The 25382-nt window shown below is 34.5% G+C and overlaps 1 long non-coding RNA gene across 1 annotated transcript in view; it reads left to right on the top strand.

Moving 5' to 3' along the window:
- Nucleotides 1-23161: 23161 nt before the first annotated feature.
- The window catches only part of LOC126825415 (uncharacterized), a 49879-nt gene continuing 47658 nt past the window's right edge, over nucleotides 23162-25382 (top strand). The window contains exon 1 of the long non-coding RNA XR_008788664.1: nucleotides 23162-23417. This is a non-coding gene — a long non-coding RNA (uncharacterized LOC126825415). The remainder of the gene's footprint in view (nucleotides 23418-25382) is intronic.

Below are 25382 nucleotides of genomic sequence, written 5' to 3'. Positions count from 1 at the left end.
GGGAAAAAAGTGGAATTTCGCCGTGACACCGGCACCGATTGTCCGAAAACCATGAAATTTGGACACAATACGTCCATTACCACCCCGGACTCTGTGCCTTACCCCCATTTTGATCCCATTAAAAAAAAAGAGTTTTAGCAAAAAAACGATTTTCGGAATTTAATATTGGTTTTAACCCTGTACCCAGACAAGATATAGATATTATTATAATCCCTATGAAATATTTTAATTATTTACTGCTATAATATGAATTATCACTTATTCCCCGTTAAATAAATATCGGTCACCGGGTGCAGCTGTACAACTTCAAGGACCCTGGCTTCAAGTCAATTTACGGCTTCCATGAGGGGAAAAAAGTGGAATTTCGCCGTGACACCGGCACCGATTGTCCGAAAACCATGAAATTTGGACACAATACGCCCATTACCACCCCGGACTCTGTGCCTTACTCCCATTTTGATCCGATTAAAAAAAAAAAAGTTTTAGCAAAAAAACAATTTTCGGAATTTAATATTGGTTTTAATTAATTTTGAAATTGCACTGGTACTGGTACTATACACATTATCCTTAAAAGACAATTTTTTAAAATGACCGTAACGATGTATCGACACTAGAAACCGAAATCGCCTATTTTGACCTTTTTTGACTGCTGAGGCATCATTCCGGTGGTCCAAATCTCTGGAATTTCTAGCGGTTGGCTGCGCCGCGATGATATTTATCACATACTAAATTGAGAAAAATCCTCAGATATCAAGAACAATAAAAATTCGATAAAATACGGCAATTTTTTAAGCAAAAAACCTTTGATTGTTGGGGGCGGGTTTTGAATTTATTTTGAACGTTCTCGGAATCCAACACTCTTCTATTTTTAATATGTGATAGCTAGAATCCCAAGGTACATTCTGTGCATATTTGAAGGCAATCGGAGCACAGGAACGTTGCCTGGGCAGAGCAAATCAAAGGCTTCTTCGTCTTATGACCTTAAACACTGCGTATAAATTTAAAGTCAATCGGATATTAACAGCAAAAGGGGGGCGACGACAATATACGACCACATTTCAATGTGGGCCTATAAAAAGTAAATCATTGCCAATAGAAAAGACCCACCTTTCCCCCAACAACAACCATGTAATGCACTAGCTATAATGGGGATTTTTCTGGAACACAGCGAAATGGGTCTTTTAAAATGTTCACAAGTGTATCACAAGGAGGGTTTGCTTCTTCTCTATGGGACACCCGATACCACTTCTCAACGAGGAATTCAGTCACACAGCCAACACCATTTCGTATGTTTGTGTAATCTTTATTCAGTATAAATCAAGTAATACAAATAAAAAAATACTTGGATTGATGAAAACATAATTTTTGAGAGTTATTCATACATGTAGCATAATTGTTCTTATTTAAAAAATGTACATGATTACATGTTTGTCATAAACAACATTAAATAAACAATCATGTTTCTTCACGATAACAGTAACAGTATAACAATTGTATGAAATATATTTTCCTTTCTTTTTTTTTATTTTTAGAAAGGCCACTTCCTTGGTTTAAAATATATCATAAATTGTAGTTATCTAACATATACTTCCATGTATGTTTATCTAACAGATTACCACGTCGCCTTATCTAACAGAGAGTAAATGGTATACAATATCAAATTATAATCTACCAGCATTACTTGTTTCAGTAATTTAATCGTGTGTTATTCTTGTATTTAAGTGAGAAGAGTGAATAAACTATCATGGGTTGAAACAAATATATTGGAGTAGAAATAAACATTGTATATTGGTTTGCAAATAAATAATTGGTACAGATAATGCAATGTCATACAACATACTTTTTGGATTCGGTACAAATACAACCTTTTTATCATCAATGAAAATAATGTGATTTCAAAGTAACGATGAATAAAAAAAACATTGCTTATATAAAGTACATGTAATTGGGTTCATTTAATTCACTTTGTATCTATAATATACATGTAGTATTAAACAATAAATATATTGATTAATGCCAATTCTATACAAATCTCATAGTTGTATTCATGTTTTCTTTACCATAACAAGAAACAGTACAACAGATTTAGTAACAATATATTCCTTTCTACATCCGTCAGAGTGGTTGATGATTCATAGATTCTAATAACCCCTTTTGAAGTTTATATGAAAGCTTTGATATCTGCTATGCAGATCTAGTTAAGCTTTCATATTACATATGAAAGCTTATTGTTTCTGTTAAGATTATTATTGTTATTTTTTTTTTGTGTTTTGTCCACAAATCGGATTTCTCAGAATCTAACCATAGGATCGTTCTGAAACTTTTACCTATCCCCCCAAAAATGGGTGGTGGCTGTTGATTAAATATATTTTCAAAACGTTTTACGAATCCGAAATCACCGAATTTTACGAAGGAATGCATTTGACCTACAATGCTGTAACTCTGTGACTATTTGACCTATTTTACTAATTCTTTTTTCTTTGAGTATCTTGAAACATTTACTTCAAATCTGCAATTTCGGATTTTGGCATTTCGAAAATTCGTCGCTGTCATTTCGAACCGGAAGTTATTACCAATTTGACAACTTCTTTAATAGTTGTGCGATTTTCGTGAAATTTAGAATGTTAGTAGATCTTGCCAATGCGACTTCAATGATGTCCTTGGAAATTTTCTAAATTATCTCCCCTTGGTGAAATTAAGGATCAAAGTTTTCAAAAAAATCGTCGAAATATAGGTCAGAATGACCTAAAAAAAAAATTCGATACTAGACAAGTAATTACTGATTCGTACACAAAATATGGAGTTTGTCGATCGAACCGGAAGTGCCACCATCTTTAAACGTGAAAAATCAAAAAGGCTTTTTTGCTATTTTACTTACAGACTCGGGCGTCATATTTTCGGAATCCTGGAAGGAATACCTAAAAATCTATCGGATCAGAATTTTGATTTCGGTCACGTGATGGTCACCATTTTGAATTGAAAATGAAAAATAGAAGCAATTTGAAGGGCCGGGACTTTGGAACACAAGAACTCTCCTTCTAATTAAGCTAGAATGTTCAAACTTGGTGTAGGCGTTCACTAGGTCAATGTCATGATTGAGTTCAAAGATGAGCATTTTTTGCCTAGGGTAAGCAGAGATAAGCAAGCTGATTTGTTGATTCTTTAGGGCACGATGACATTGGTTATAATGAATGGAGGGCGATGAAACTCTTGTCAATCGAGAGGCTAATAGCTGGCCTGTTGTGTGAAATCATTGTATCATTTTTTATTCGAATTTCTCCTTTGATGTTTTCCGTGCCGACAAGGTTGTTTTCGAGTTTAGCTGGATTTGACTTCGCGCATGCGCTACGCTGGAACCAAAGGTACCATGAGTACTAAATTCCGGCGAGCAACTTTTCACGTTGGTACCTAGGTACCCTGAAAATTTCAAGGTGATACCTGCATTCGTTCAAGTCGTTTGTTCTTGTCACCTGCCTTTCGTCGTTTTTTTTTTCTAAGTCAATTTACGGCTTCCATGAGGGGAAAAAAGTGGAATTTCGCCGTGACACCGGCACCGATTGTCCGAAAACCATGAAATTTGGACACAATACGTCCATTACCACCCCGGACTCTGTGCCTTACCCCCATTTTGATCCCATTAAAAAAAAAGAGTTTTAGCAAAAAAACGATTTTCGGAATTTAATATTGGTTTTAACCCTGTACCCAGACAAGATATAGATATTATTATAATCCCTATGAAATATTTTAATTATTTACTGCTATAATATGAATTATCACTTATTCCCCGTTAAATAAATATCGGTCACCGGGTGCAGCTGTACAACTTCAAGGACCCTGGCTTCAAGTCAATTTACGGCTTCCATGAGGGGAAAAAAGTGGAATTTCGCCGTGACACCGGCACCGATTGTCCGAAAACCATGAAATTTGGACACAATACGCCCATTACCACCCCGGACTCTGTGCCTTACTCCCATTTTGATCCGATTAAAAAAAAAAAAGTTTTAGCAAAAAAACAATTTTCGGAATTTAATATTGGTTTTAATTAATTTTGAAATTGCACTGGTACTGGTACTATACACATTATCCTTAAAAGACAATTTTTTAAAATGACCGTAACGATGTATCGACACTAGAAACCGAAATCGCCTATTTTGACCTTTTTTGACTGCTGAGGCATCATTCCGGTGGTCCAAATCTCTGGAATTTCTAGCGGTTGGCTGCGCCGCGATGATATTTATCACATACTAAATTGAGAAAAATCCTCAGATATCAAGAACAATAAAAATTCGATAAAATACGGCAATTTTTTAAGCAAAAAACCTTTGATTGTTGGGGGCGGGTTTTGAATTTATTTTGAACGTTCTCGGAATCCAACACTCTTCTATTTTTAATATGTGATAGCTAGAATCCCAAGGTACATTCTGTGCATATTTGAAGGCAATCGGAGAACAGGAACGTTGCCTGGGCAGAGCAAATCAAAGGCTTCTTCGTCTTATGACCTTAAACACTGCGTATAAATTTAAAGTCAATCGGATATTAACAGCAAAAGGGGGGCGACGACAATATACGACCACATTTCAATGTGGGCCTATAAAAAGTAAATCATTGCCAATAGAAAAGACCCACCTTTCCCCCAACAACAACCATGTAATGCACTAGCTATAATGGGGATTTTTCTGGAACACAGCGAAATGGGTCTTTTAAAATGTTCACAAGTGTATCACAAGGAGGGTTTGCTTCTTCTCTATGGGACACCCGATACCACTTCTCAACGAGGAATTCAGTCACACAGCCAACACCATTTTGTATGTTTGTGTAATCTTTATTCAGTATAAATCAAGTAATACAAATAAAAAAATACTTGGATTGATGAAAACATAATTTTTGAGAGTTATTCATACATGTAGCATAATTGTTCTTATTTAAAAAATGTACATGATTACATGTTTGTCATAAACAACATTAAATAAACAATCATGTTTCTTCACGATAACAGTAACAGTATAACAATTGTATGAAATATATTTTCCTTTATTTTTTTTTATTTTTAGAAAGGCCACTTCCTTGGTTTAAAATATATCATAAATTGTAGTTATCTAACATATACTTCCATGTATGTTTATCTAACAGATTACCACGTCGCCTTATCTAACAGAGAGTAAATGGTATACAATATCAAATTATAATCTACCAGCATTACTTGTTTCAGTAATTTAATCGTGTGTTATTCTTGTATTTAAGTGAGAAGAGTGAATAAACTATCATGGGTTGAAACAAATATATTGGAGTAGAAATAAACATTGTATATTGGTTTGCAAATAAATAATTGGTACAGATAATGCAATGTCATACAACATACTTTTTGGATTCGGTACAAATACAACCTTTTTATCATCAATGAAAATAATGTGATTTCAAAGTAACGATGAATAAAAAAACATTGCTTATATAAAGTACATGTAATTGGGTTCATTTAATTCACTTTGTATCTATAATATACATGTAGTATTAAACAATAAATATATTGATTAATGCCAATTCTATACAAATCTCATAGTTGTATTCATGTTTTCTTTACCATAACAAGAAACAGTACAACAGATTTAGTAACAATATATTACTCTCTACATCCGTCAGAGTGGTTGATGATTCATAGATTCTAATAACCCCTTTTGAAGTTTATATGAAAGCTTTGATATCTGCTATGCAGATCTAGTTAAGCTTTCATATTACATATGAAAGCTTATTGTTTCTGTTAAGATTATTATTGTTATTTTTTTTTTGTGTTTTGTCCACAAATCGGATTTCTCAGAATCTAACCATAGGATCGTTCTGAAACTTTTACCTATCCCCCCAAAAATGGGTGGTGGCTGTTGATTAAATATATTTTCAAAACGTTTTACGAATCCGAAATCACCGAATTTTACGAAGGAATGCATTTGACCTACAATGCTGTAACTCTGTGACTATTTGACCTATTTTACTAATTCTTTTTTCTTTGAGTATCTTGAAACATTTACTTCAAATCTGCAATTTCGGATTTTGGCATTTCGAAAATTCGTCGCTGTCATTTCGAACCGGAAGTTATTACCAATTTGACAACTTCTTTAATAGTTGTGCGATTTTCGTGAAATTTAGAATGTTAGTAGATCTTGCCAATGCGACTTCAATGATGTCCTTGGAAATTTTCTAAATTATCTCCCCTTGGTGAAATTAAGGATCAAAGTTTTCAAAAAAATCGTCGAAATATAGGTCAGAATGACCTAAAAAAAAAATTCGATACTAGACAAGTAATTACTGATTCGTACACAAAATATGGAGTTTGTCGATCGAACCGGAAGTGCCACCATCTTTAAACGTGAAAAATCAAAAAGGCTTTTTTGCTATTTTACTTACAGACTCGGTCGTCATATTTTCGGAATCCTGGAAGGAATACCTAAAAATCTATCGGATCAGAATTTTGATTTCGGTCACGTGATGGTCACCATTTTGAATTGAAAATGAAAAATAGAAGCAATTTGAAGGGCCGGGACTTTGGAACACAAGAACTCTCCTTCTAATTAAGCTAGAATGTTCAAACTTGGTGTAGGCGTTCACTAGGTCAATGTCATGATTGAGTTCAAAGATGAGCATTTTTTGCCTAGGGTAAGCAGAGATAAGCAAGCTGATTTGTTGATTCTTTAGGGCACGATGACATTGGTTATAATGAATGGAGGGCGATGAAACTCTTGTCAATCGAGAGGCTAATAGCTGGCCTGTTGTGTGAAATCATTGTATCATTTTTTATTCGAATTTCTCCTTTGATGTTTTCCGTGCCGACAAGGTTGTTTTCGAGTTTAGCTGGATTTGACTTCGCGCATGCGCTACGCTGGAACCAAAGGTACCATGAGTACTAAATTCCGGCGAGCAACTTTTCACGTTGGTACCTAGGTACCCTGAAAATTTCAAGGTGATACCTGCATTCGTTCAAGTCGTTTGTTCTTGTCACCTGCCTTTCGTCGTTTTTTTTCTAAGTCAATTTACGGCTTCCATGAGGGGAAAAAAGTGGAATTTCGCCGTGACACCGGCACCGATTGTCCGAAAACCATGAAATTTGGACACAATACGTCCATTACCACCCCGGACTCTGTGCCTTACCCCCATTTTGATCCCATTAAAAAAAAAGAGTTTTAGCAAAAAAACGATTTTCGGAATTTAATATTGGTTTTAACCCTGTACCCAGACAAGATATAGATATTATTATAATCCCTATGAAATATTTTAATTATTTACTGCTATAATATGAATTATCACTTATTCCCCGTTAAATAAATATCGGTCACCGGGTGCAGCTGTACAACTTCAAGGACCCTGGCTTCAAGTCAATTTACGGCTTCCATGAGGGGAAAAAAGTGGAATTTCGCCGTGACACCGGCACCGATTGTCCGAAAACCATGAAATTTGGACACAATACGCCCATTACCACCCCGGACTCTGTGCCTTACTCCCATTTTGACCGATTAAAAAAAAAAAAGTTTTAGCAAAAAAACGATTTTCGGAATTTAATATTGGTTTTAATTAATTTTGAAATTGCAAATGCAAAGAGATTTTATCGCCTCTTCCGTATGTGATAGGTACTGGTACTATACACATTATCCTTAAAAGACAATTTTTTAAAATGACCGTAACGATGTATCGACACTAGAAACCGAAATCGCCTATTTTGACCTTTTTTGACTGCTGAGGCATCATTCCGGTGGTCCAAATCTCTGGAATTTCTAGCGGTTGGCTGCGCCGCGATGATATTTATCACATACTAAATTGAGAAAAATCCTCAGATATCAAGAACAATAAAAATTCGATAAAATACGGCAATTTTTTAAGCAAAAAACCTTTGATTGTTGGGGGCGGGTTTTGAATTTATTTTGAACGTTCTCGGAATCCAACACTCTTCTATTTTTAATATGTGATAGCTAGAATCCCAAGGTACATTCTGTGCATATTTGAAGGCAATCGGAGCACAGGAACGTTGCCTGGGCAGAGCAAATCAAAGGCTTCTTCGTCTTATGACCTTAAACACTGCGTATAAATTTAAAGTCAATCGGATATTAACAGCAAAAGGGGGGCGACGACAATATACGACCACATTTCAATGTGGGCCTATAAAAAGTAAATCATTGCCAATAGAAAAGACCCACCTTTCCCCCAACAACAACCATGTAATGCACTAGCTATAATGGGGATTTTTCTGGAACACAGCGAAATGGGTCTTTTAAAATGTTCACAAGTGTATCACAAGGAGGGTTTGCTTCTTCTCTATGGGACACCCGATACCACTTCTCAACGAGGAATTCAGTCACACAGCCAACACCATTTTGTATGTTTGTGTAATCTTTATTCAGTATAAATCAAGTAATACAAATAAAAAAATACTTGGATTGATGAAAACATAATTTTTGAGAGTTATTCATACATGTAGCATAATTGTTCTTATTTAAAAAATGTACATGATTACATGTTTGTCATAAACAACATTAAATAAACAATCATGTTTCTTCACGATAACAGTAACAGTATAACAATTGTATGAAATATATTTTCCTTTATTTTTTTTTATTTTTAGAAAGGCCACTTCCTTGGTTTAAAATATATCATAAATTGTAGTTATCTAACATATACTTCCATGTATGTTTAGCTAACAGATTACCACGTCGCCTTATCTAACAGAGAGTAAATGGTATACAATATCAAATTATAATCTACCAGCATTACTTGTTTCAGTAATTTAATCGTGTGTTATTCTTGTATTTAAGTGAGAAGAGTGAATAAACTATCATGGGTTGAAACAAATATATTGGAGTAGAAATAAACATTGTATATTGGTTTGCAAATAAATAATTGGTACAGATAATGCAATGTCATACAACATACTTTTTGGATTCGGTACAAATACAACCTTTTTATCATCAATGAAAATAATGTGATTTCAAAGTAACGATGAATAAAAAAACATTGCTTATATAAAGTACATGTAATTGGGTTCATTTAATTCACTTTGTATCTATAATATACATGTAGTATTAAACAATAAATATATTGATTAATGCCAATTCTATACAAATCTCATAGTTGTATTCATGTTTTCTTTACCATAACAAGAAACAGTACAACAGATTTAGTAACAATATATTCCTTTCTACATCCGTCAGAGTGGTTGATGATTCATAGATTCTAATAACCCCTTTTGAAGTTTATATGAAAGCTTTGATATCTGCTATGCAGATCTAGTTATTAAGCTTTCATATTACATATGAAAGCTTATTGTTTCTGTTAAGATTATTATTGTTATTTTTTTTTTGTGTTTTGTCCACAAATCGGATTTCTCAGAATCTAACCATAGGATCGTTCTGAAACTTTTACCTATCCCCTCAAAAATGGGTGGTGGCTGTTGATTAAATATATTTTCAAAACGTTTTACGAATCCGAAATCACCGAATTTTACGAAGAAATGCATTTGACCTACAATGCTGTAACTTTGTGACTATTTGACCTATTTTACTAATTCTTTTTTCTTTGAGTATCTTGAAACATTTACTTCAAATCTGCAATTTCGGATTTTGGCATTTCGAAAATTCGTCGCTGTCATTTCGAACCGGAAGTTATTACCAATTTGACAACTTCTTTAATAGTTGTGCGATTTTCGTGAAATTTAGAATGTTAGTAGATCTTGCCAATGCGACTTCAATGATGTCCTTGGAAATTTTCTAAATTATCTCCCCTTGGTGAAATTAAGGATCAAAGTTTTCAAAAAAATCGTCGAAATATAGGTCAGAATGACCTAAAAAAAAAATTCGATACTAGACAAGTAATTACTGATTCGTACACAAAATATGGAGTTTGTCGATCGAACCGGAAGTGCCACCATCTTTAAACGTGAAAAATCAAAAAGGCTTTTTTGCTATTTTACTTACAGACTCGGGCGTCATATTTTCGGAATCCTGGAAGGAATACCTAAAAATCTATCGGATCAGAATTTTGATTTCGGTCACGTGATGGTCACCATTTTGAATTGAAAATGAAAAATAGAAGCAATTTGAAGGGCCGGGACTTTGGAACACAAGAACTCTCCTTCTAATTAAGCTAGAATGTTCAAACTTGGTGTAGGCGTTCACTAGGTCAATGTCATGATTGAGTTCAAAGATGAGCATTTTTTGCCTAGGGTAAGCAGAGATAAGCAAGCTGATTTGTTGATTCTTTAGTGCACGATGACATTGGTTATAATGAATGGAGGGCGATGAAACTCTTGTCAATCGAGAGGCTAATAGCTGGCCTGTTGTGTGAAATCATTGTATCATTTTTTGAAAATGTCCGGGGTAGCCGAAAAAAGGAGATCGAAATCCAAAAAGTCGTATTTTTACGATTTGGGGCATTTTTAGAGGTCGTGTAAAGTAAAATAAAGCATGCATATACATATATTATTGATATTAAATATATCATATAAAAAACTAAACAATGAATCAGCTGTCATTGACAGATTTTATATTATAAGCATGGTCAGTGGAAGGTCAGCGTATTGTCTAACTTGAACTCACTGACTCCGTAACATTATTGTGGGTATGGTATAAGCTGAATTTGATGAGATGCACATATCTCGTATGACTATTTGTTACTTACAGTGTTAGACTTTGTCGTAACGTTACGGTCTCCATTCATCAAATCGTCGTTGGGGCTATAATACGATTTTGAATCAAGTTATTTATCACTGAGGGACTCAAAATTAGGTTTGATGTAGCTCTGCTCATTTACAGTGGCGAATTTAACGGGCTCATGGGTTCCAGCTCCCTCCTCTAGAAATTTCACAGCACCCGCATGGATTGTGGCTAATTTTGTGGCAGAATTTTATTTTTCTGGGGGAGGTACTTCTAAATGGCTCCGACACAAGTGCCTGAAATGCCATGAAATCACGTTTTCGGCCTCCAATTAAAATTTCTTAGCGGGAGCGCGTATGGGTCTTTAGCAGTGAGAGGAAACCGGAGTGCCCGGAGGAAACCCACGAGGTTGAGAAGACGCCTCTATCTCCATGCCACATACGCTCACACCTGGGATCAAAGCCACAGCCACAAGCCAGAGGTGACCGACCAGCTAGAGGTCGAAGCGCGGCACTCTAGGCCATCCCAACCCCCCTTTCTTGTACAGACCTGTGCATGTGTAGTCAATGTGAAAATGAAAAAAAAACTGTTAAAGAGACCGAATTTGATGTTAATACATTTAGTGACAGTGATGATGATAATGAAGATTAACTTTGATGACATTTGATGTGCAGAGTAACTGTTTAATTTTGATTTTCAATGATTGTTTCACTTTAATAAATAATTTCACAACTGTTCATCCTGTTTTCTAACCTTTCCCTTCATTCCAGCCCAGATACACAATTATTTTTTTTAACTTATATCTACATGTATGTTTGTAATTTGACCATTAATCATATCCTAAATAAAATTCACAGCTACATGTACAGTTGTAAAAATACTGTAGTGGCTAATTGAAAGGGAACATGTATGTGGGTTTAGAATGTTTATCTTAGTGGAAAAAAATCATGTGGTTCAATGCTTATAAAGTGCTACTGATCTCCATTATTTCAAAAGCATATCACTCAACTACTGTCAAACATATCCCCTGGCTAGAATATGCTACAAATCGACTCTAGCATGTTCCATACAAGCGATAATTTCTGAGCAAACATCCAACAACCAACCCTAACAGGCCCTTGAGATCCAACAAACAAAATAATTATTGGGCTTGTTTGCCCACACCTGGTCTTATGATTCATACAAGACCTGATAGTCTATCAATTACAGGCATTTGACAGAAAGGGAGATAATTCTTTTTTACCGTTAATGGATTTCCACAATTCTTTATTCACCCATGACATTTGTGTTTTGAGCATTTTTATTTACATCAAAATCTGTCCAATAAACTGTTCATTGCCAAGGATGAAGGCATGAGGTGTTTTACCAACTATTTAATTTTATGTCAACTTCAGAATTGTTAGTACACAAATAGCATTTATTTGACAATTTTGACGAATTTCATCTGGCCCTAAATCAATAAATTGCAAACATTTTGCTTGGAACTCCCAGATTTTGTCTTCCTGGCATCATAAGCTTTCCAAAAATGTATAGTTTTTCTTTTATGGAAGACCATGTAGCGGAGTTGTGTTTCTAAGCTAGCTAGAAATTTTGGCTGCAGGCCTACACCTCCCAAGCTAAATTTCCCTCATGTCATCCTGTATAGCAAAGGCATATGCCTGTCTTAATTAACCCAGTACTAAACACAATTTACTTGTTTAATTTTTCCAGCATTTTTCAGGATAGCTGATGGGATGCGGGTCAAGTTATGCCACTTGTCTATTTAATTATTTACCAGTGAAAAATCGAATTAACTTCACCAAATTTTTACTCATTATAATGATTTTTTTTTTCTGTTCATATTATTTCTATGACATGTGACAGTGACTGTGAATATGAAAGCTTTAATATCTGCTTAGCAGATCTAGTTATTATTATTATTATTTACCGCGGGAGCCTTTTTCTCCATGATCGAAAACAGATATCGATCTGGGGTTAAATTTTCTTTCGGGAAACCATGTGGTGGTTACTCGAAAAAGTATTTTTGGAACTTCTGCGCAGACCGGAAGTGGCCGAATTTTGAACGGTAGCAATAAATAAAAAATCGGCCGTGGTTTCGCCAATTCTTTACCTATTTTAAAACAATTCACATTTTTGGAAACCCTGAATCTTTTTCGAGACAATGGCTATCTCGAATTTTTCAATTTCGAACATTCATCTATGGCTTTTGTCGTTCGAAATTTGAAAATACGTTGTTTAGGAGACAATTTTTGTAATTTTTCAAAATTTTCAAATTTGACTTACATTTTTTTTATACCTGAAGGCAATCCGATTCCAGGAATATAACTTTCATTCAGAGTTATCACCCTTTATTTTTCGAATTTTTTCGAATTTTCTGCCCATTTTGTGTGCCCGAGTTTCGTTTTAGGGCCGAATTGACGTTTCTGAAACTTATGGAACATGAAGTTATAGTCCAAAACCAACTGATAAAACTATTTCGACAAGAATCCTTAAACGGGAAGTGGTCGAAAAAATGTCCGATATTTTGAAGAAAACGCAAAAAATGGGTGCTTTTGAGAAAAACATGATTTCTTCACCCGATATCAACGGATTAAAGAAATTAAGGTATCGTTGGGTGGCCCGGGGATTCGACTGTCAAATGATACCCATTTCACGCGGATCCTATGAGTGGGCAGCAAAATATGACATTCTGAAAATCAGGTATTTTCTGATTTGGAGCATTTTTGGACGCCTGTATCTCGAAAACTACTCCAAGGATTTTTTTAAAATTTTCCCTATCGAGAGTCCCTCTGGTAGTCTTGTGCATGAATCCTTCCAATAAGACATTAAAATTTCTGGAATAGGTAACATAACGTACTGAAAATCGAAAAAGTTGTAAAATCGTGAAATTTTGGAAAATGCTCTATTACTTAATTATTTAAAAAAAATTTGACAAAAAAGTTACATATTCAGATAGCTGACGTAATTACGATTCTAACGATGTATAATATGTATTAAAATATTTAAATTCAATTTTCGATATATTGACATTTTTGCATTTTTGGCACTATTTAACATAGGATTTCCCAGGGGCATTTTATCTGATCAGACAATGTAATATATCATTACATAGCCCTGTGGCTATTTGATAAGCCAATCCGGTTGTTAAAACTATCCCGACAATAATCTTTATACCGGAAGTATGCAAAAAATGAAGAAAAAAGGTTAGCAGACCAAAAGAACTAAAGTATCGCTGGATAGCCCCATGAATGGACTATCATATGACATCTGAATGATACGATTTAGATGGCTAGAAAATAAATTATGGTACACCAAAAATCTAGTGTTTTCCGTTTTGGAGCATTTTGAGACGCCATTTTCTCGAAAACGAAAACTACGATTTTTCTTAAACTTCTTTTACTTAGAGTCCTATCTTTGGAGAACAACTGACTGGATTTTTCTGAAACGTCTTGTACAGAAGGTTAGGTAACCAAACAACTTGTTAAAACTATCCCGACAATGATCCAAAAACCGGCAGTAGTCGAAAAAATATCCGATATTTTGAGAAAAAAACCCAACAAAAAGTGAAAAAAATGGTGATCTTGCGAAAAAAGTTATTACTACGTAAGATTTCACCCAATCAAAACAACTAAAGTGTCATTGGAGAGCCCGAACAATGGACAATCGTATGACATCTAAATGGTAAAAATTCGCGGGTTAGGCAATATATAATGAAACGCTGAAAATCTATTATTTTCCTTTTTGGACCCTATTCAGACGCTTTTATCTCGAAAACTTCTCTTATTTCCTTTCTTATACTTCTGTTACTTAGAGTCCTAACGGTGGTCTATGGTGTGATTCCAAATATAAAAGCCTCAATATAGTATAAATGGTCCAAAAGGGCCACAGTCTTTGAAAAAGTCGAAAAATCGTTATATCTGTAAATCTGCTTCTAATGGTATAAGGGAGGTAAAACTGTCCAATGGATCTTTCTGAAACTTCTGGTACAGGAAGTTAAGTTCCCATACCACTTGTTAAATCTATCCCGATAATGATCCGTAAACAGGAAGTTGTCAAAAAATTATTCGATATTTTTTTTTAAAAAAAAAAGACAGTAAAAAATCGGTGCTCTTGCAACAAACGGGATTTCACCGTCGGGTGTGACCGGATCAAAACATCTAAGGTATCGTTTGGTAGCTCGATAAATGGGCTATTGTATGAAACACTTCCTGCCGGATTCCTGAAAGCCGGTTCAGTGCTGCTTGCAGGTGTAGTTATTATTATTTTTTTTTCCGCGGGAGCCTATTTCTCCATGATCGAAAACAGATATCGATCTGGAACCAAATTTTCTATTGGGAAACCAGGTGGTGGCTACTTGATAAAACAATTTTGAAACTTCTGCGCATACCGAAAGTAACCGAATTTTGTACTTTTTTCCGGAATTGAAAATCGGCCTTGGTTTCGTCAATTCTTTACCTATTTTCAAACAAATGACATTTTCGGAAACCCCGAATCTTTTCCAAGATAATGGCTTTCTCACATTTTTCAATTTCGAACATTCATTTATGGCTTTTGTCGTTCGAATTTTGAAAATACGTTGTTTACGAGACAATTTTTGTTATTTTTCAAAATTTTCAAATTTGACCTACATGTTTGGATACCTGAAGACCATCCGATTCCAGTAGTATAAGTTTCATTCCGAGTAATCGCCCTTTATTTTTCGATTTTTTCGAATTTTCTGCCCATTTCACAACCCTTATATTTTTTGGAAAGGATAAATCGATAGTTCTGAAAGTCCTGGAACATAAAGCTATATAGTCAGACCGCTGCATAAAGCAATTTCAACAACGATCCGGAAACCGGAAGTAGTCGAAATAATGATAGATATTCCGAAAAAAACGCAAAAAATGTGTGTTTTGGGGAAAAACTCGATTTCTCCGTCCAGTATCAATGGATTAAACGAATAAGGATTTCGTTGAGTGTCCCGGGGAATGGACTGTCGTATGATGCCCAATTTATACAAATAGTATGACCAAGCAGCAAAATATGACATGCTGAAAATCAAGTATTTTCTGATTTGGAGCGTTTTTGGACGCTTGTATCTCAAAAACTGCTCCAAGGATTTTTCTTAAACTTTCCCTATCGAGAGTCCCTCCGGTAGTCTTGTGCATGAATCCATCCAATAAGACATTGATATGTCTGGAAGAGGTAAAATAACGTACTGAAAATCGAAAAAAGTCGAAAAATCGTGAAATTTTGGAAAATGCTCTATTACTTTATTAATTAAACGAATTTTTACAAAAAGGTTACACATTCAGATAGCTGACCTAATTACGATTCTAACGATGTATAATATGTATTGAAATATTTAAATTTAATTTTCGATATATTGACATTTTTGAATGTTTGGCTCTTTTGAACATAGGTTATCTCAGGGCCATTTTATAGATAAGCCAATCCGGTTATTAAAACTATCCCGACAACAATTTCCATACCAGACGTATTCAAAAAATGAAGAAAAAAGGTTTAAAGAAATAACACTCTTGCGAAAATCTTGATTTCTCCATCAGATGTTAGCGGACCAAAAGAACTAAAGTATCGCTGGATAGCCCCATTAATGGACTATCATATGACATCTAAAAGGATACGATTTAGATGGCTAGAAAATAAATTATGGTACGCCGAAAATCTAGTATTTTCCGTTTTGGAGCATTTTAAGACGGCATTTTCTCGAAACGAAAACTACGATTTTTCTTGAACTTTTTTTACTCAGAGTTCCTATCGGTGGACTATGGCGTGAGTCCAAGAATAAAAGCATTGAATTAATATAAGTGGTCCAAAAAGAACCTCAATCTTGGAAAAAAGTTTAAAAATCCTTAAATTACTGAAAATGCTCTTCTATTTTTCTTTCTATGGAAAACAGCTGAATGGATTATTCTGAAACTTCTTGTACAGAAGGTTAGGAAACCAAACAACTTGTTAAAATTATCCCGACAATGATCCAAAAACCGGAAGTAGTCGAGAAAAAACCCATAAAAAGTAAAAAATGGTGATCTTGCGAAAAAAGTGATTACTACGTAAGATTTCGAAACAACTAAAGTGTCATTGGATAGCCCGAACAATGGACGATCGTATGACATCTAAATGGTAAAAATTCGCTGGTTAGGCAATATATAATGGGACGCTGAAAATCTAGTATTTTCATTTTTGGGGGGCTATTCAGATGCTTTCATCCCGAAAACTTCTCTTTTTTCCTTTCTTAAACTTCTGTTACTTGAGCCTATTCAGACGCTTTTATTTCGAAAACTTCTCTTATTTCCTTTCTTAAACATATGTTACTTAGAGTCCTAACGGTGGTCTAGGGTGTGAATCCAAATTTAAAAGCCTCAATATATTATAAATGGTCTAAAAGGGCCACAATCTTTGAAAAAAGTCGAAAAATCGTTATATCTGTAAATCTGCTTCTAATGGTATAAGGGAGGTAAAACTGTCCAATGGATCTTTCTGAAACTTCTGCTACATGAAGTTAAGTTCCCATACCACTTATTAAATCTATCCCGATAATGATCCGTAAACAGGAAGTAGTCAAAAAATATTCGATAATTAAAAAAAAAAACAGTAAAAATATCGGTGCTCTTGCAACAATCGGGATTTCATCGTCGGGTGTGACCGGATCAAAACATCTAAAGTATCGTTTGGTAGCTAGATAAATGGGCTATTGTATGACACACTTCCTGTCTGATTCCTGAAAGCCGGTTCAGTGCTGCTTGCAGGTCTAGTTATTATTATTATTCCAAATTATTTTTGATTAAATCTCAGCAACTGCTTGTCGGATCGTTATGATTTCTTCAGTATTACTGGAAAAGTGGATGTTACTTAGAGGATAAAGCTATTTTGAACGTTCTGCGACAATGCGAAATGTCCGAAATCACCGAAAATATCGTTTTTAGAAATATTGCAGTAATTTTAACAATAATCATTGGATTTTAACTTTCGATACATTTTGGCATAGCCGGAGACAGGGCACATAGCTACGCTACTTTTGATTTTTGATTTTCGGTAAATCTTCGCAGATATTAGGTGCCAAATTTCGAAAATTTAAATTTTTACAAAAAACTTATTTATTTATGAATATTTTTTAGTCGTTGTTTTACACAAAATTAACGAGACATCCGACTTGAGCAAAAATCTGAATTTTTTTTGTCTCAGTAATTTTCCATGGGGGTCATTGGCTAATTCAGTTGTTCAGTCCTAGATTAATTATTTATTGTTCGATTTGTATAAAACAAAGTTCATATGCTCCGTTGTCTCAATTGCCATTTTTTTTTGTTACCGATAGAGTTATCTGTCGGCACCGGATTTGGCGTAATTTTACCAAAAACTACTATTTTGACAGTAAGGTACCACTTTTCGAAAGCAAATATTATTTTTTTCAAACCTGGTATAACCTAAAGGGTGCGCCCTTTAAAGGCGCACAAAATGTTGGGCCCAGTTTTTTTAATTTCGATTCCGTTTTCGGGCTATTTCGATTAAAAGGTGAAAAAAGGTGTAAAATTAAGCTATTTACAACCCATCCAGCGTTTTCATATTTCATATTTTAAAATATTACTTCGTAACTTTCATAAACTCGTAGCAATAATCTATACGGAGAGAATGTATGTGAAAATTAATTTGTAATATGCGCAGTTGCCGAGAAATGCTCAATTTTGCATGGGTCACTCTTTACGCTATTGTGCCTGTAAAAGAGTCAATTATTATTGGATTTTCATAAAAGTGGCACCATTTGATGCGTAATGTCAATTTTAACTAGGTCAAACCAATTTATTCAAATGAGTCGTATCTGTTATTTGTTTAAAATTTTGATATTTGATTCAAATCAACTAAAAGAATAAACCCATACGATCATATAGATATCACTAAATGGTTTCTAACTTGTTCAGTTGCGGAGAAATAGGCAAATTTCAACAGGTCACTTTTCAAGGTTTTTTGTCCACAAAAGTGTCAATTATTATTCGATTTTCATGAAATGTTCACTGTATGATACCTAATGCCATTTACGATTTCATACAAGTAATTTAAGATTTTCATTATCACCGGAAGTAACGTCATTTTGGCAAAAACTGTATTTTTAGCCTTCAAAACAGGTATTTTATTCAAATGAGTCTGATTTGTAATGTTTTTAAAATTATGATATTTGATTCCAATCAGCAAATAGATTGAACCCATACGATCATACAGATACTAGAAAATGGTTTCTAACTTGTACGGTTGCAGAGAAATAGACGATTTTCTACAAGTCTATAAAAGTGGCAATTATTATTCGATTTACATAAAAATTTTCACCATGTGATGCTTTATGTCATTTCTGATTTCATAAAACTAATTGAACATTTTCATTATCACCGGAAGTACTGTACACTTACATGTAACAAATGTATAAAATGAATTGATATTGCTGGATTTGGTTGATTCGGCGTCCATTTTATTTGATGTGTGCAATGCTTATGTGGAAACCTGTTTAATGGTTTCATTAGTACCGCACGTGACATGTTTAGGGTAACGTGGCACCGGTGAAACCCGTCATTACTGCATCGCAGTTCTAGTTATTTATTATCATTATTTTTTTTTCGCCATAGCCTATTTCTCAGTGCCTGTAACAGATACCGATATGGGACCTAATTTCCTATCGGAAACCATGTGGTGGCTACTTGATAAACTATTTTTGAAACTTCTGCGCCGACCGGAAGTGGCCTAATTTCGTGCGGTGCATAAAAATTAAAAAACGGCCGTAGCTTCGTCAATTCTGTACCTATTTTCATACAAATGACATTTTCAGAAACCCTGAGTCTTTTCTCGGACGATAGCAGTTGAAACTTCGTCGCTGACTTCTAGCGTTCGAAAAATGAAAAAATGTTGTTTAAGAGACAATTTTTGTTATTTTTCAAAATTTTCAAATTTGACCTACATTTTTGGATACCTGAAGACAATCCGATTCCAGAAATCTAAGTTTCATTCCGAGTTATCGCCCTTTATTTTTCGATTTTTTTTCGAATTTTCTGCCCATTTCCCAACCCTTATTTTTTTGGGAAAGGATAAATCAATATTTCTGAAAGTCCTGGAACATAAAGCTATATAGTCAGACCGCTGCATAAAGCAATTCCAACAATGATCCGGAAACCGGAAGTTTCTGTGTCCAATATCAATGGATTAAACAAATTAAGCTTTCGTTGGGTGGCCCGGGGAATGAACTGTCGTATGATGCCCAATTTATACGGATAGTATGACCAAGCAGCAAAATATGACAAGCTGAAAATCAAGTATTTTCTGATTTGGAGCGTTTTTGAACACCTGTATCTCGAAAACTGCTCCAAGGATTTTTCTTAAACTTTCCCTATCGAGAGTCCCTCCGGTAGTCGTGTGCATGAATCCATCCAATAAGACATTGAAATGTCTTGAATAGGTAAAATAACGTACTGAAAATCGAAAAAAGTTGAAAAATCGTGAAATTTTGGAAAATGCTCTATTACTTTATTATTTAAACAAATTTTTACAAAAACGTTACACATTCAGATAGCTGACCTAATTACGATTCTAACAATGTATAATATGTATAGAAATATTTAAATTTAATTTTCGATATATTGACATTTTTGCATTTTTGGCACTATTGAACATTTCCCAAGGACATTTTATCTGATCAGACAATTACATAGCTCTAAGCCAATCCGGTTATTAAAACTATCCCGACAACAATCTCCATACCGGAAGTATTCAAAAAATGAAGAATGAAGGTTTAAAAAAATAGCGCTCTTGCGATAAAATTGATTTCTCCATCAGATGTTAGCAGACCAAAAGAACTAAAGTATCGCTGGATAGCCCTATTAATGGACTATCATATGACATCTGAATGGTACGATTTAGATGGCTAGAAAATAAATTATGGTTCGCCGAAAATCTAGTATTTTCCGTTTTGGAGCATTTTGAGACGACATTTTCTCGAGAACGAAAACTAAGTTCCTACTTAAACTTTTTTTACCCAGAGTCCTATCGGTGGACTATGGCGTGGGTCCAAAAATAAAAGCATTGAAATAATATAAGTGGTCCAAAAAGAACCTCAATTTTGGAAAAATGTTGAAAAATCCTTAAATTACTGAAAATGATCTTCTAATTTTCTTTCTTTGGAAAACAGCTGAATGGATTATTCTGAAACTTCTTGTATAGAAGATAAGGTAAGCAAACAACTTGTTAAAGCTATCCCGACAGTGATCTAAAAACCGGAAGTAGTCGAAAAATGTTCCGATATTTTGAGAAAAAAACCCGTAAAAAGTAAAAAAATGGCGATCTTGCGAAAAAAGTGATTACTACGCCAGATTCCACCGAATCAAAACAACTAAAGTGTCATTGGATAGTTCGAACAATGAACGATCTTATGACATCTAAATGGTAAAAATTCGCGGGTTAGGCAATATATAATGGAATGCTGAAAATCTATTATTTTCCTTTTTTGAGCCTATTCAGACGCTTTTATTTCGAAAACTTCTCTTATTTCCTTTCTTAAACTTATGTTACTTAGAGTCCTAACGGTGGTCTATGGTGTGAATCCAAATTTAAAAGCCTCAATATAGTATAAATGGTCCAAAAGGGCCACAATCTTTGACAAAAGTCGAAAAATCGTTATATCTGTAATTCTGCTTCTAATGGTATAATGTCCAATGGGTCTTTCTGAAACTTCTGGTACAGGAAGTTAAGTTCCCATACCACTTGTTAAATCTATCCCGACAATGATCCGTAAACAGGAGGTAGTCAAAAAAATATTCGATATTTAAAAAAAAAGACAGTAAAAAAATCGGTGCTCTTGCAACAATCAGGATTTCACCGTCGGGTGTGACCGGATCAAAACATCTAAAGTATCGTTTGGTAGCTCGATAAATGGGCTATTGTATGACACACTTCCTGTCTAATTCCTGAAAGCCGGTTCAGTGCTGCTTGCAGGTCTAGTTATTATTATTATTACTAAAACAATGAGATTTGGCTTGAAGATTATTATTGTAAGAGTTCAGTTGTGATTGATAGTAGGTGAGTTGATTCAGATAGCTCAATAGCCACAACAGATACAAATTATTATGAAACATTTTGATCAAATACTGCATTCAGAGTTACTATTTTAAACAAAAAAAACACGCAGAACAAATACACAAACAATGTTTTCAACCTAGGCTTCCTAAAATTAGGCCTACATTTCGATGAAAAGGAGATAAATAAATATTTCTTCGCAATAGCTACATTTAAACAGCAAACACAACTTCGCATCAAAATGTTCCCCATGCACAACAATAAACCTGAAATCTATCGCATAATTTATCAACAATTAAAATTATAATCTATTGTTTTACAATTATTTGAAAGTGACGGCTTTACCACGCCTGCGCATTATATATTTGTATGTCGAAATCCACATTTATCCACAATAAATCACAGGCACAAAAAAACACAGAGCACAACAAGGCACAGTCAGCCACTAAGACGCTTACAATAATAGTTGCAGAGATAAAACAATTTGACAATAAAGGTTGCTAACGGCAGGCCCATCGGGGCGGCCATTTTAAATTCTTGACAGTCGACAGCTGATCGACACAATGTAAACATTCTCCATGACAGATAAGTCCAAATACAAAAGCAATACATCCATTTCACATCAAAATGGTCCTGGTGATCACGCACAAACATTGCATCAAAAATCTATCAATCCATTATTGATAAATATATAATTATCGAAAAGACACTCACAGTACCGTTTGAAGGTACATGCTAACCAGCGCATGTGCACACATATATAGTATAAAAAAAATAATATACTATTTTCTCAAAGAAAATTCAACAACAATGTAAATACATTTCAGTTCAAGAGAACATATTAATTTGAGGTTTTAAATACAATTTCTATACACAAAAGTATGTGTCCTTTGTTAAATGTATTTAAAAAGATCAGCTTTTTGTTTTAGCTTGATATGACGAGATATTAATCTCTGAACAATGACCACGGCATATGTCTTCTTGCCATTTGGTTCTAGGATTACATTCATGCTGTCTGAAATTTCAAAAAAAATATGTCACTGCCAATGGGCAACCTCTGTTGAAGGCAAAACACTGCAAGCTTAATCATAGTGGAAAGTTGATTAACCGATTAAAATTCTAGTAACATAATTTATAAAATATTTAATATCCAAAGTATTATTTACGACTTGGATCATATGACAAAAGTCTATGAATATTTCCATTCCAGAATTGTACTGGTTTTTCTTTTCTCGGTAATAATCCGATGAAAGGGTAATTATATTAACTATAACTTTGACATCCTTTATTCCGACACATTGCTATAAAATTAAGCTTTTGAACAAAAAAGAAGAAGAAAAAAAACCTATTAAGACCCATTTAGATTCGATTGATTTGGTTTGTAAAACTTATTACATCCGTAATGCTTGGTACCGGTGGCTAGGTGTCGCTCGATCAATATCTTCTCGTCCTTTGCCTCATTCTATTGGTCGTCCATTCCTTTTAGTACTGCCATAACACGCTTTCAACGCCACTTGGTTTCCAGAGATAGAAATTCTGACAAATGCGTATATAAATGCGGATAGATTTAATACTTACATTGGACATTTGTTTTTATACCTAACTAAAGTGCTATTTACGCCGACACACGTATATTTACCGCTGGAATATTGCTTAATATGGAAGTAAAAATGGGACTATATTTAGTGGCCGTCTGGTTCCTGATACTTGGAGTTGCCATTCTATTCGTCAGTGCAGGTAAGATGGCGGGTTGATGTATATTATATACATGTATATGTTTATAATCTTCTAAATCGTGTGAAAATAACAACGTGAGTATCTGCATGATTATTTCAAATAATAAACCTAATATAGTTATTAGATTTTTATATTATCGGCATGTTTCACGCGAAAAGGTAACATAAAATAACAACAATCTCACATTTCAAAGCCAGTTTAATGATCATTTTATTAACATTCTACACAATATCCGCATATATAATTTCATAGACGTTGATTATGATGTACTGTTTTATTTTATAGGAAATAATACGTTTTAACAAAGCTAGGAATAACACTTAAGGTCAAATGAAATAAATACATGTAGCAATACTACATATTCCTGAGTTTACTCTTTTCGCTTATAACCCTTACAGAATTGGTTATATCTAAAGACTTTATATTTAGAAATAATATCACTTTATAACACATTCTACAGTTAGTAGATATCGCTAGTGTGGGATCTTTCATAATCTACATCGCTTTACATGAATTTGATTGGTCAATTAGAAAGGAACTCCTTTTTATACGCCCACATTTTCATGTGGACGTATATTGTCGTCGCCCCTGTCCGTCCGGACAATTGTTTGTGGACACTCTACAGGTCACAATTTTTATCCGAGTTCAGCGAAACTTGAAATATAGGTTTATCTCCCTAAGATCTCGGTTCCTTTCGATATTGGCATTTTTACCTTGTGGACCCTATAGAGGTCATAGTTTTTATCTAATTTTGTTGAAACTTGAAATGTATGTTTATAACCCAAAAATCTCGGTTCCTTTCGATATTCGTGCATATCGGACCGTAACTTCATGAATTATGGCCCCTGAGTGTACGAAAAATAGCGTTTTTAGCTTGTGGACCCTATATCGATCATAATTTGTATCCGATTTAAAACACACGTTTGAATATATCACCATGACACCCTAAGGATGGTTGAGTTTGAATTTCGTAAAAATCAGCCCAAAACTGACAGACAAAATGGCCGCCCCTCGTACTCAAATAGCGTAAAAATATGGTATATCAATGTTGTGAACCCTGTAGAGGTCACAATTTTCTTCTGATTTTGATGAAACTTGAAATGTAAGTTTATAACCCATAGATCTTGGTTCGTTTCGATATTCGCGCATATCGGATAGTAACTTCCTGAATTATGTCTCCTGATTGTACGAAAAATTGCGTTTTTAGCTTGAGGTCCCCTATAGATGTCACAATTATTATCCGATTTAAAAAAAACCGTTCAAATATATTACTGTTACACCGTAATTTTGGTTGAGTTCGATTTTTGTGAAAATCGGGCCAAAACTGCTGGACAAAATGGCCGCCGCTCGTACGCAAATAGTGTTTAGCATCTGGTATATCAAACCTTGTGGGCCCTCTAGAGGTCACAATTTTGACCTGATTTTGGTGAGAGTTGAAATACATGTTTATAACCCAAAGATCTTGGTTCTTTTCGATATTCGCGCGTATCGGATAGTAACTTCCTGAATTATGGCCCTTGAGTTATGGTCCATGTAGAGGTCACAATTTTTATCCGATTTAAAAAAAAACATGTGAATATATCACCATTACACACTAAGATCTTGGTTCCTTTTGATGATCGCGTATATCCGAACGTAACTTCCTGGATTATGGCTCCTGATTGTTCGTAAAATCGCATTTTTAGCATACGGATTCTCTAGAGGTCACAAATCTTTTTCCGATTTTAAAAGCCGTTAAAATATATCACCATTCCACCATAATGAAGGTTGAATTCGAATTTCGGGAAAATCGAAATGAAACTGCCCGACAAAATGGCCGCTCTTTGTACGCAAATTGTGTAAAAGTATGCAATACGAAGGTTGTGGACCCTCTAGAGGTCACAAATTATTGCCCCTGATTGTACAAAAAATCCCGTTTGTTTTTAGCTTGTTCTCTATTCATCTGTTGCAAAATGTGGGCGAATC

The sequence above is a fragment of the Patella vulgata genome, chromosome 6 (genome assembly GCF_932274485.2).
Source record: "Patella vulgata chromosome 6, xgPatVulg1.2, whole genome shotgun sequence".
NCBI lineage: Eukaryota > Metazoa > Mollusca > Gastropoda > Patellidae > Patella > Patella vulgata.
This window is presented reverse-complemented; position numbering and strand designations above follow the sequence as displayed.